Source organism: Ursus maritimus, unplaced genomic scaffold (genome assembly GCF_017311325.1).
Source record: "Ursus maritimus isolate PB19 unplaced genomic scaffold, ASM1731132v1 scaffold_22, whole genome shotgun sequence".
NCBI classification, from domain to species: Eukaryota; Metazoa; Chordata; class Mammalia; order Carnivora; family Ursidae; genus Ursus; species Ursus maritimus.
Window position 1 is genome coordinate 33,744,968 of NW_024424675.1, and position 12,839 is coordinate 33,757,806.

General features: G+C 39.1%; 1 protein-coding gene across 3 annotated transcripts in view; it reads right to left on the minus strand.

Annotated features, from left to right (window-relative positions):
- Positions 1-10,830, minus strand: part of NCOA5 (nuclear receptor coactivator 5) — a 29,687-nt gene extending 18,857 nt beyond the window's left edge. Inside the window, exon 1 of one of the 3 annotated variants that reach the window (XM_040638411.1) lies at positions 10,659-10,830. The gene's annotated coding sequence lies outside the window, so the exon portion shown is untranslated. The remainder of the gene's footprint in view (positions 1-10,658) is intronic. The other 2 variants (XM_040638410.1, XM_040638412.1) reach the window with 2 other exon arrangements.
- Positions 10,831-12,839: the final 2,009 nt, after the last annotated feature.

Sequence of the window (12,839 nt, forward strand, 5' to 3'; positions counted from 1 at the left end):
GTCCAAAGATAACACAGGACAATTTTTATATGATTTGAAGATTAATAAATGTGAATGAAGAAATGAAACTGTCCTGCTGCACTGTAGTTTTGTTCCCCAGTTCCATATTAAGAAATTAGTAGTGTATCTAATGACATTAAATGGTATTAAGCATTCATATAATTAGAGTGTTTTAAAATAGTAATTATGTATTTTAAAAATTCCAACCGGAGTCCTATGGTGTGAGAGATCACAGTAATAACAAAAAACTTAAGAGGTCTGGCACAGACTTTACGCTGCTATGTTGTCAACTTTTGAGTTCCTATTCAACTGACGATGATCTTCAGTTCCATTTTAAGTCAGAGTTTCTATTGCATCCAGAAGAATGACTTTTGATAAACTAAAGGTAACATAAATCTAAACAGTTGGAGAAGCATATTTCACCCTAAGTTGCCTCTCACATTTTCAGTTAAGTAGACACAATGCTATCATCCCTCTATTTTAAAAAATTCAGAAAATAAGGTCTATACAGGACTTGGCCAGTAATATCTGACCATGGCTTTGGTATGGCAAGTAGCACTTTCACTTACAACCCTAAAAGTTCAGCAACATCTGAACTGCACATTATATAATGATAAGCCTTATAGGTAATAAATTCTTTTACATGTTATTGTGAAGAATATCAGTTCAGGTTTAGAAGGGCCTACTGACCTAGTCTACTCACTGTGTACTGCTCTCTAATATGGGGTGACTATGATTCAGAAAGAAATGTCATCTCTTTGAATGTTTAAGTAGTTTTCAAAGTATCTCTGGAATACACTAAGGGTGGTAGAGGTGCGAAGATTTCTTTAAATAAGCACCATTTCTCCCAGCAGGATTCCATATATTATTGAATGGTCTTGTGAATAAAGAAATCTTCTCTAAACATTGACTTGACCCGAACATTTAGATTAGAGTACAGAACATATGGTACCATTTTAGTTGGCAAGTTTCTATTAATGTTATATAATTCACTCATATGACACGAAAAGGACTATTACACTACCTAATTATATCCATTTCTGTGAGCACCTACATATAGGACTGGGGAGACCAAAGCAGTCATGTATTACACACCTTGGGGGCAAAGCTGGTTCCAGTTAGAATGAAGGAGGTAAATATTTTACTTTGAAGTCAGTGAAATTTTTTTGCAATTATTTGAAAGATTATTTAAAATTCAAGATTATTTTATCTTTAAGTCATTTTTATTATAATTTGCCTCCTGACATCTATTTTCATTAAATAGTCTACAGCAATTATATTTGGATGGTATGGCTTATGTTTCTTCTTTAAAATTTAAAGAGAACTCTCAGACCATTTTAATTTTTTTCTTAAATGCCAAGTATTTGTTTATTCACCTCTATTTAAGAGTTCCTTATACCTCCATCTTAGGTGAGATATGGAGAAAATGAGACCTGGAAATTTTTGATAGTTTCATTGCCACCCCAGAGGGCTGCTCAGGTTAGAGGAGGGTTGGGGGTGGGTGTCAATGAGAGTTATGAACACAAAACTGTCATCACCACCAATCCTGATACACAAAAAAATCCTAACACATGGTCACACAGAACTTGTGGAAAACCTATGAGTTCAGAAATACAGGAAGAACAGAGAAGCTACCAAAAGTACAAATAACTTCAGGGAACTAATCACAAAGTATAATAAAGAGTTAAAGAGTCAAGGGGAAAAAACCCTTGCCCTGTCCCAATTTTTTGTTTGTTTGTTTGGTTTTGGTCACGTAATTTAATAACCCATCAACTGGGAGGTTGGAGGTTTGTTTGAAAATAAAAATATTGTGACTGGTAAAAGGGGCTTTTGTATTAATTAGTTAAATTGGATTTTTTCCTTCTTAAATCCTTACAGAGATATATAATCTATGCCAAGGAAATAGAAATAATGTTAATGTAAAGGAAAAGAAAAAAAAGATGGAAAGACAATTTGGGCACCTTTCTGGACATCACGTAGGGAGCCATAATTGGAGAGAATTTAACCAACAAGAGGGTAGTGGGAGCTCTAATGTTTCTTTCCCCTCCTGCTCTATCTCATCCTGGCCAAATGCCCTTAAGACCTGAAGTCAGTCTCTCAGTGTCTCTTTCACCTCTGCTTGGATGGTACCTCCATACTTTGTTAGCTACATTAGCAATGTGAATGCCATTCAAAATCATCATCACTACAGGGTACCTTGGCCTGAATATCTTCTAAGTGGTCTTCTGAAAATAGTTAAAAGTACTTTTCAGGTTAAGGATTTTTAGACAAGAAAAATAAACCAACTGATGGGATCTATATAAAAGGAAAAAGACCAGAAAATAATCTAGAAAACATGATGTCACACAGGAAGTGGCAGAGCTGTTTTAAGTCACAAGAGATTGGGGTAAAGACATTTCAAAGAATGACACAATGCCTAATGTACAATTTTATTTTAGACTAATATGCTAGACAGGGTTCACACAATGGTCTTTGTATAATGCTATAAATAAAAATGCATGTTTCATTCATAGTACCAAGAACTGCTTTGTTCTATTTTTTAATTGTACCATCATAAAAACTCTTTTCACCTTAAAATCAATTTTTATCACAAGCTATCACAATGGAAAACCGTAAGGACTATTCTAAACAAAGTGCAGCATCGCTGCACTTAGTGACAGTACCACTGGTGGACTGGTGGTTGTTGAAAGAATCCAGAAGCCTATACAATTTCGATGTGATTATAAATGAAATAAAATTCTCCAAAGGCTTAGTTGAGAACCAACTAACGATCAGTAATTACTAAATTGGAAATATGTGATGATAAAGATAAGGCCACTTGAGAAACCGTACTGACAAGAGATTATCACACATTAAACTCCCCAAATTAGGAGGGAAAAGGATTGGACTTCTCAAACTATATGAAGATAACCTTAATGGTAATACTGTAACATCAGGGATATGTAATGAGTTATACTGTAATGAGTCAGGGATAAGAGAATGCTCTGCTTGTGGTTTCTAAATCAATCCTTTAAGCTTACTTTAAAAACTATGCATTCCCTCATATTGGATTATCTCTTTCATTCTCTAATTAAAATAACGATTATATCTTTAACTGTATTAGATTATTATCCCTAGGTACAGGAATAGGGGAAACAATGATAACTTAGATTTACAGAATGCTTACTCTGTCCCAGAGCCTGTACTAAGGACATTATGTGCATTATCTCACTCAATTCTTTCTTCAACTCTTGGAGTTACGTACTATTATGATCTCTATTTTGCGAATAAGGAAATTTGAGACTTAGAGAAATTAAATGACTTATTTTAGGTAACATGATGGTCGAGGCAGAGCTAGGATTCAAATCCAGATCTGTCTGACACCAAAGTGCTTCACTATTATGCTATACTGCCCCAACAGGGAATGGAAAAACATGGTTTCCATTATGAACGCTTGCTAAAGACTCCGTGATCAAAATGACTGAACCTGGTAAAGGCCCAGTCTATGTCAGTCACACCAGTGTTTAGGTGCCCCAGACACCCAGCAGGGCAGAGCCTACTTATTCAATTACCACTTCAATTTCTATCATCTCAAACTACGTTGACCCTTGAACAATGCAGGGGTTAGGAGTGCTGCTCCCACACAGCCAAAAAACTTGACTACCTAAAAACTTAACAATAGCCTACTGTGCACAGGAAGCCTTACTGATAACATGAACAGCTGATTAACACATTTTTGTATGTTATATGTATTATATACTGTATTCTTACAATAAAGTAAGCTAGAGAAAAGAAAATGTTAGGATTTCACAGTACTTTAAAAAAAATTCACATATGAGGGGACTTGTGCAGTTCAAACCCACGTTGTTCAAGGGTCAACTGTACAATGTTTCTGGCTTTGCTACTGATATTCTATTCAACACTTCAAACAAAAATTCTCTATCAACATTTAATTTCCTGCCTTTTTTACTTCTTTCGAGGAAAGAGAGGTTGCCTGATCAGCGTATCTGAGTTCTAGTCCTAATGGGGGCAGGGGATGGTTAGTCAAGTCATTTGAGTCCTCTGAACCTGAAGAAATGGATATTCTACCTGTGTTGGTTATGCTGATTCAAGGAGAACATCAGCTAAGAAAAAAACTCACTAATTCGGATTCACAACGATGGAGCTCATCTAAACTAGTAAAACAGCCCAAGCTACAAAAAATGTAAAATACAGGTTTCTTTAACACAGGTAAAATTTCAACTAAACTGTACAAGTAGAGATCCTTACAGAACTAAATTAACACACTTGAAAGGTTAGTTTACAATCAGCTCATCAGATGCCTCTAGGCCTACTATGTGTCACGCTTTGTACTACACCTTAGACATACGGAAACAAGGCTAAAGTCTCTGCTTTAAAGGAGTTCACTGTTTAATAAAAGAGAGCGGGACATACACACGGAAAATCACAATCTGAAGTGGGTTTACGGCAGAGATAATGAAGGCCTAATTGTGTATGTATGTGTGACAGGGGAGAGGAACAGGACAGAGAGGAGACTGGAAAGAATAAGGGGTAGGAGGGACATGGAGGAGGCAGGGATGGCCTAAAAGAAACAATCCTGAAGGACGAATAGTTTACCAGAAAGACAGAAGTCATTCCAGCACATGTAAAGGTGAAAGAATGGTGAGAAGAACATAATTAAAGATACTATAGGGAGTTTAGTGTAGGGAATAGGGGGAGAGGAAGAAGAGAGGAATTACAGATGCAAGCCACAGGTAGAAAAAGGTCACAAAAAACTTTGCTACTGAAAAGGAAAAAACTGGTGGCAAGAGGGCCTGTATAACTGAGCTACCATAATAGAGCCTCAGTGAAGCTAAATTAATGAAGCCTTCCTGTATGTATATTATCCAAAACAGCGGGGCAGGAGTATTTAAACCTGAGACATTCAAAACATTAACTACAGTAATGTTTTTCGAGGATCACTGGTTTGATAATGAAGGGAACAGGAATGAGAAAAATATTTAAAAGGTTATGACTTTACCTTCAGTAAAGGAATATAAAATAAACTTAGGGCCAGAATCAGTAATAACCAACAGTATTAGTTTAACCCACTGTTCAGGAAGAAAATAGACAACCAAGCACCCTTCCTTAGTTTTTCCTAATATCTTTTTAAAAAAGATTAGTGTGATAAAAAGACGCATAACATACAATTTATCATATTAACTATTATTTTTTTAAAGTAAGCTCTATACCTAACAGTCTTGAACTCACGACCCAGAGATCAAGAGTAGCATACTTTACTGACTGAACCAGCCAGGTGCCCCTCATACAAACTATTTTTAAGTGGACAGTTTAGTACATTGAGTATATTCACACTGTTGTACAACAGATCTTCAGAACTTTTTCATCTTGCAAAACTAAAATTCTTTATACCCATTAAACAGTTTCCCATGTCCCCTCTCCTCATTTATATATATATGCATTTTTCATTCTTCACGTCGCATTCCTTTAATGAAGATATATCAGCACCACCCAAGAAGATGGTTAAACGTTATTCTCAGACCCCATCTCAAACTTTAAGAATCTGAGTATGAAGCCTAGGAATCTGTATTTTAACAAGCTTCTCAGGTGTTTCTTGGCAAGTATTTGAGAACTGAATTATCCATTTATCCCTTTAGCTTATGCACAACATATACTTAGATCCTCCATTTAGAAACCTCTTTAAACTCCTGTATTCAAGGAGTAATAAGCCATAAACATAATGTTACAAAGAAAATGCCATGACCATGGCAAAAATCTGTCAAAGTATAACCCCTGAAAACAGTATAGAAAACATAATCACACAGCTACCTCCAAAGGAAATGGAATCATCAACCCAAGTTTCCATTGTACTAAAGCTAATAATAATATCCAATTATAAGGTCAGGGCCCCGCCCCCAAGGAGGAATGTGCACCAACAACTTCTCTTCAATTTCATCTGATCATTTAAAAAGTATCCTGAAAACTTAAGATTCTTTTCCCAATTACCTAGTTTTAAAATAGCAAGAAAAACATTAACCACTGAGCTTGTCACTTTTTGATAGCATATTATCCACTTCTTTGGCTAATAAATGGCAAGCTGCCAACTAAAGTTCTCTGAATTCTGCCAACCAGACTTGTTGATATTGTTTTGCTGGCAGGGGCTAAAACTCCTGCTTTTTCTGAGGCATTTAGTTTTCTTATCTAAATGCGTCTCTTTGCAAGAAGAGAAAAATGGTCACAATACCATTTCACATCCATGCCACTAAAAGCAAAGTGGAGGAAATCTACATTTAATAAGCAGACCATGGAATTTTGGTAGGTCTGCTTTCTTTGTTCTCAAGAAGGTAAAAGCATCCTATGGATGTGAATGGAAGGAATTAAAATACTGAAAACTCTACAGATATTCTAACTATTGCTACTACCTCTAGTTCAAACTATGAAGCCAAAGAACATTTTATAAATTACAGTTTTGCTTAAAATGTATACCCAACCATAAACCAGAGTTGCCAATTCCTATTAGTAATCTAGGATATGAGTAGATTAGTACTAGAATCTGCTTCAATCTTCTATTTCCAGTGAAAACTCATTTTTCAAAGTCTAAATCAGGGGTTCTCAAAACTTTAATGTACATAAAAACTGCAGGGCTTGCTTCTAAAAGGCAGATTCCCCAGCCCCTACCTCCAGAGACTGGTCAGATGGAAGGGCTGGGGAGCTGTATACAGATTTGTATTTTCAACAAGCTGTTCTAGTGACTGATGCTGTCTGAAAGTAAGTTTTCCAAAGAAAGGCTCAGTTTATAATCTTAAGTTTTTGTACTGAAAGAAATCATATTTTTCCTATTTTTTTTCTTTTGGGTATCAAGAATAGTTTTTGAGGAGACATTTAAAAATAAATTTCTTGTATCATCTCTGATAGTAAATACATGTTATTACTATCTCAATCTCCAATTGCATAATTAAGTATACTCACTTAAAGCCAAATTACTCATAATGTAAAGTTTTCCAAAGCTTGCTCACTACCTGCAGGATCAACCTAATCTTTAGTAATTCAATCATTCTAGATCCAAACCAGGGGACCACTTAAGATAGTTAAGTTAAAGTTACAGGACATTCTGCTTTATAAATGTTCTCCAATGCAACTCAACTTGCCCTGATCCTTGCCTAAAGTTGTCGGTCTTTACGTAGGTCAACAACAATAAATGTTGTTGTTTTGAATAGGAAATAAATGGAAAAGAGTCTTACGGTCTGCAAAAGTTCTGATTCTTTGAGGGGAATTATTTTCTTAACATAAAAGAAATTGATAATGAACACTGGGTGTTTTGTACAACTGATGAATCACTGCACTCTACCTCTGAAACTAATAATACATTGTATGTTCATTAATTGAATTTAAATTAAAAAGAAGAAAAAAATTGGTCCAGTTGACCTATTATCTCTTGTTTTTTGTTTTGGTTTTTTTTTAGTGATAGGATAAAGAATGAAAATGACCATCCCTATAAATATTCATATCTGTGGTAATAAAACCACCATTTAAAAAGCAGCAGGCATGCTGGTATTATATATTTAGCTGTCAGTATACTTCATATTTCTCTAATGTGCTGCTGCTTCAGACATTGGCCTTACCCTGATCCTTTCATTACTGCTTCTCATTAATACAAGTAGCATAGAGGGTGATTTTCTGTTGGTCACTGCCCTTTTTAACTTCTTGATAGTTTAACTCTGCTTAAGCCAATAGTTTAGACAAATGTGTATGCTATTCACAGGACAAATCTTCTGGCACACACAAAAACGCTGAGCTTTAAAAGCACTTGTCTCAAGACACATGGTAATCATTAATAAACCACAAGGTATAGACAGGAAACAGAGTGTAGCAGAAAGAGTAGTCAGTTTGGGAAAACACTAGGACCTAAACATGTATATAGGAGGATAGCAAGAGAAAGATACCAATGATATCTTCCTCTCTTGGACCTCTACAGTGCACATGTTTAGCCTATCAAAGTTCTGGAATGAGGACACCTCTTTATCTCATTATTTCCCAATTCTGCTTGACCACAAAATCTTTCTATCTTCAATAGTATCTTGAATATGTTCTACTAAGTATATGATTAAAGCAAAAAAAAAATCTAACTTCTCTATGCCATTATTTCCTCATAAGCAAAAAAGATTTAATAATATCAGCCTACCTATCTCATAAGATGACTGGAGGGAGCAAATGAGTTGGTACTGTAAACTTGCTTTGTAAATCATATGCAATGATGGTTGTATGTTATCATTACCATTAAGAGTAATAGTGAGTTTAGAAATAGACATTTCATCCTTTATGTGGGGACTCAAAAACAAAGAAACAATGATAGTTGAAGGGAGTAAAATATTAAATACATTTCCTCCACAGGTTTCTCATTCTTAAAAGCACAACTGAATTCCAATACTTCTCACAGTAGTAACAAGCCATACAAAGGCACTGCCATCTGCAGGCCATAGGGATGGAATGCTTGCAATGGTTATTGAGAATGAAGTTTCAAACCACGAGGCACTTTTTTTTTTTTTTTTTTTTATCACACTTCTAAAACCTCTCCAAAGGACTTAGCTGTTGAGCACTGGTAGACTGAAGCTCCATTTGCTGAAGTTCTGAAACAGACCTGAGTAAAAAATTCTCATTTCTTCTCTAAACGGACTGATGCTGAGAAATGTGAAGAAAATTACCTTAGCCTTATGTAAGTTCTACACTTTGCTCTTACCAAGGTAACCCCAAGGAATGTGGATTTTTTTTTTTTTAAACAGCTTTTTAGGAAACACCTGAATGGCCTGAGCAGACTTTTCTGAGTTTCCTTTCAATGAATTAAAATAAATCTACTCTCTCACAAACAAAAACAGTTTATGAACGGACTACAAACAGAACAGACTGTTTACATAAATAAGTTAATCTGTCAATGCCTCCCTTTCTTTTTGAAAGACCTAATTAGTTTTATTCAACAATTCACCAACTGGCAGCATCTGATCTAGCAAGGAGAAAGGAGCTCCTAATGCTTTCTTTAAATGTGTGGTGTGCACCGGCATGCGATATTGAATAACCTGCACCTAGAAAAATTCCTTCCTGGGCCTTGAAATATGGTTTCTCCAGCACATTCCACAAGGAAAACCACAGTTTCTATGTTTTAGGTTAAAAGAACATGTCAGAGGTTTCAAAGAGTACCTGGAGGGTGACAGATGAGCTAAAAGAAAGGCAAAGAAACTAGAATATAAGAAACAGATGTTAAATAGCCAAGTGATCTCCAATACCCACAATGCAAAAGCTTGGGCTTTACTGGTTGGAAAAAGGCAACATGAAAGTTAGTCTTCACACCCAGACTGACTCACACAGAAAACATTAAATCTAGAGTTGTCAAAAACCAAAACTGCTCCATCGTCGTATGCAGAAACTGTCAGGTGGTTACCATGCCACAACGCAACAAGAAAACTGAGGCGGCACACCGGGCGCACTTGAGCTGACAGTTCCTGCAGTTCCCTGGGACTATTGCTTGTAAGTCAATAATGAGAACAGTTTACAACGAAGAAGCCTTATAATATCATCATCCCCGAAGATCCTGGGGCATTTCTTGGAATCCGCTATGCCTCAGGGAAAAATTCTGTGCACAGAGCGAAAGCCAGGACGACAATTAACCCCATACTCCTAGGGCAGCGTTTCCCAAAGCGTGGAACGCAGAATAACTTCAGGAGGAACAAGGACGCACTGTTTATTTTAATAGACAGGTATTTATTTTTTATGAGCATTAGAAAAATAACTGGCTTTCCATTATACGGCTTATGATTTACGTTTCCACCTTAAACAAATGTATTTAAGAAGGAAAAAGAAGTCACTTTAAAGAAAAAAAATTAACATTTGGTAAATAAATAACAGCACAGAAGGTACACAGACAGAAAGGTGCAACGCGAGAGACTGAAATTTGGGAAACGCCGTCCTAAAAAAAGCCCCCGGCCGGTCGTCGGGAGCGCCGAGTGCTCTGGGTCAGGAGACAGAAGAGCCAGCAGGTTGGGGCGCTGGCTCTGACGCTAGTTTCCGCGGTAACCTCGGACACAGTTTCTTTCCCCATCCTCGGGGCCTGGGGTCCGCGTTATAAAATGAGTGGGGGTATCACGCGACAAGGAGACAGACGCCTCGAAGATGCTGTCAAGGGGCCGCGGGGCGGCGGCGACGGGGGGAGGCAGCGCTCGGTTCGCCGCACGGCGCTGCACGCCCAGTAGAACGCCCAGAGAGGGCGGGACGCCTCGCTCCGAGTTCGAATCCGCCTGCGCCACCGACTCGCTGGGGACCCGCGGGCGAGCGACTTCACCATTTAGAGAAAGGGACGCGGGTGTGCAGGCCTACCCTACAGACAAGCTTGGAGGACTATTGTCGGCGGTTCGCGCACAGACAGGCGGCCGCGGTCTGGCGCCGCCCGGACTCGAGCCCACCCCGGGCCGCCCCAGCTGGCCGGGCCTGGGCTTGACGGGAGCCAGAGGCCGCGCCCCGCACCGGGCATGCGCAGCTCCGCGCGCACCCAGCGAGGAGCCGAGGCCGCGGTTACAGCCGCGCGTCGAGCGGGCCCTCCCGCCTCAGCCTCCCCATCCGGCCCGGGCCCCCTCAACCGCCTGCCGTGAGCCCCACTCCTCGGCGGACGGCCACCGCTTCCCGGCACTCACCGCTACCAGCGCGGCGGGCTCCCGGCCGCTCCTTCGCCTCAGGCCCGCCCCTGCCGCCTCCGCCTCAGCCCACTTGCCCGCCGTAGGACAAAGGCGCCACCAACCGACCGGCGCGGGCACGAGGCAATGGCGGCCGGGGCGGAGAGTGGGGGCAGAGGGCGCGCACGCAGCGGCAGGCGCGGCAATGTCGCAAGAGCGCGTGGGTTTACGGCAGGGCTGAGTTGGGCGTCGATCTCCTTAGCAATGAGGGCGGGGAAGTGGCTCCCAGGCGGCCGTTGAGGACGCTAGGGGTTGCCTAGTAACGGCGTCCGCGGCTAAGGATGGGTTCTGGCTTGGTCCCCCCACCCCAAAGGCTTCGCCTTTCTTCTGATTTTCGGAGCGCCTTCCTTCCATTCAAACTGTGGAAATAGATCATTCAAATCCTAAAATACTTTTATTTAGTTTTTCATAAAACGCAACAGAAAACAAAACACCTTTGGATGTGTGTGTGTTGGAGAATAGTGTATATATTCCTGTAACTTCCGGATCCCAAGGAACAAAGAGAGCAGAGAGGTAGAAAAAACGTTTTATTTAAATTTACATTTAAATAGGCTGTGTGCCCTATTCGTTTCGCTGACAAGGGGCAAAAGGCTTCTGGTGATATAGTCACAGGTTCTTTTCGAGTTATTTCTTCCTGGAATGTTTATTCAATGTCAGAAATAAATTTCGCAGAATGTAACTGTTGATTATGAAGCATGCAAAATGCTGTATTGTTCATTTAATCTCTAGAATAATTTGTCAGAGGGAATGGAATTTGCTCACACAATTGTAAATACACTTTATTAATCACAGCTATCGCTATATGAATCAGGTAGGCTTTTTTATTAGTTAGGAAATGCCTCAGACCCGGCGGGAGTCTAGCTTTTCTCCTTGTGAATAGTGCATGCCAAGAAAAAATGGTGGCTGTGGAATCGGAATGCATGGGAAGTCAGATTTCTTTGACAACCACTCATTTGCTCACCCCTTCACTCATTTGCTCACCCCTTCACTCATTTGCTCACTGAATGTTTATTATACACCTACTAGGTGGCCCTATGATTTATACACCTACTTTCCAAGCACTGTCATGAGCAAATGCAGACCCATCTCTGTTATCTTGGAGATTACTTTCTAGTGGAGAGAGAGAATTAGGTGAATAATCACACTTGAGTGTGGAATTACAAACAGGGAAATACTTGAAGGAAAGAAACAGAGACACACAGTATTGTTTGGTTTGTCTCACCTGTGATGAGTGCAGGGTGTGCCTGATGCCTGTGGACAAATATGCATGGCTTTCAGGTCCTTAATAATTTATAATTCATCATGGCACCTGTGAAAATGGAAGCCGGGTGGTTTCTCCCACCTCTGCTGAGAGCTCCCAGAGGCAGATAGGGACGTCTACGCCCAGGGATTTTTTTCTTTACTTTTCCCCAGTTAATTAATTCTCTTAATTAAATTTCTGGTATCTTTTAACTTATTTTTATTATTATTTTTTTTCTGGTTAGATATGCAGGGACAGAGATTTTGTGGCCCAACTTCATCTTTCTATCTTTTCCCACCCAGAAAGTTTCACATTATATCAGTTGTTGTTCACTCCCATCCATGAGATATAGATGCTATGTAATTTGAACTTCAACAATTCCTTAACATTTCAAACATACATTAAAAGTACATAAAATAATATAATACATACCCTCCTACTCGCTGCTAAAACTCTCTTCCCATTTCCTTCCTCTCCCTTCCCAGAGGTAATCACTCTCCTGAAATACATTCCCACATATATTTTGTACTTTTATTTTAAAGGTATATCTGTATCTCAATATCTCTCCAATTTGTATACTATTGTTTAATGTATCTAGATATATATTTTATGTATCCTTTCCCAACTTGCTTTTATCTTTTTAACTCTGCTAGGTTTTCAAAATTTAACTGTGCTGAAACTTACAACTACTTTTGTGGTCCCTGGACCAGCAAGCAGTGTCAGTAACACCGGAGAACTTGTTAGAAATGCAGAATTTCAGCCCTATGCAAGACTCATTGAATCAGAAACTCCGAGGGTAGACCCAGCCATTTGTCCTTTCCCAAGCCCTCCTTGGTGATTCTGATACATGCTAAAGTCTGAGAACTACTGCTCTAATGTAATCATTTTATTTGCTGTATAGT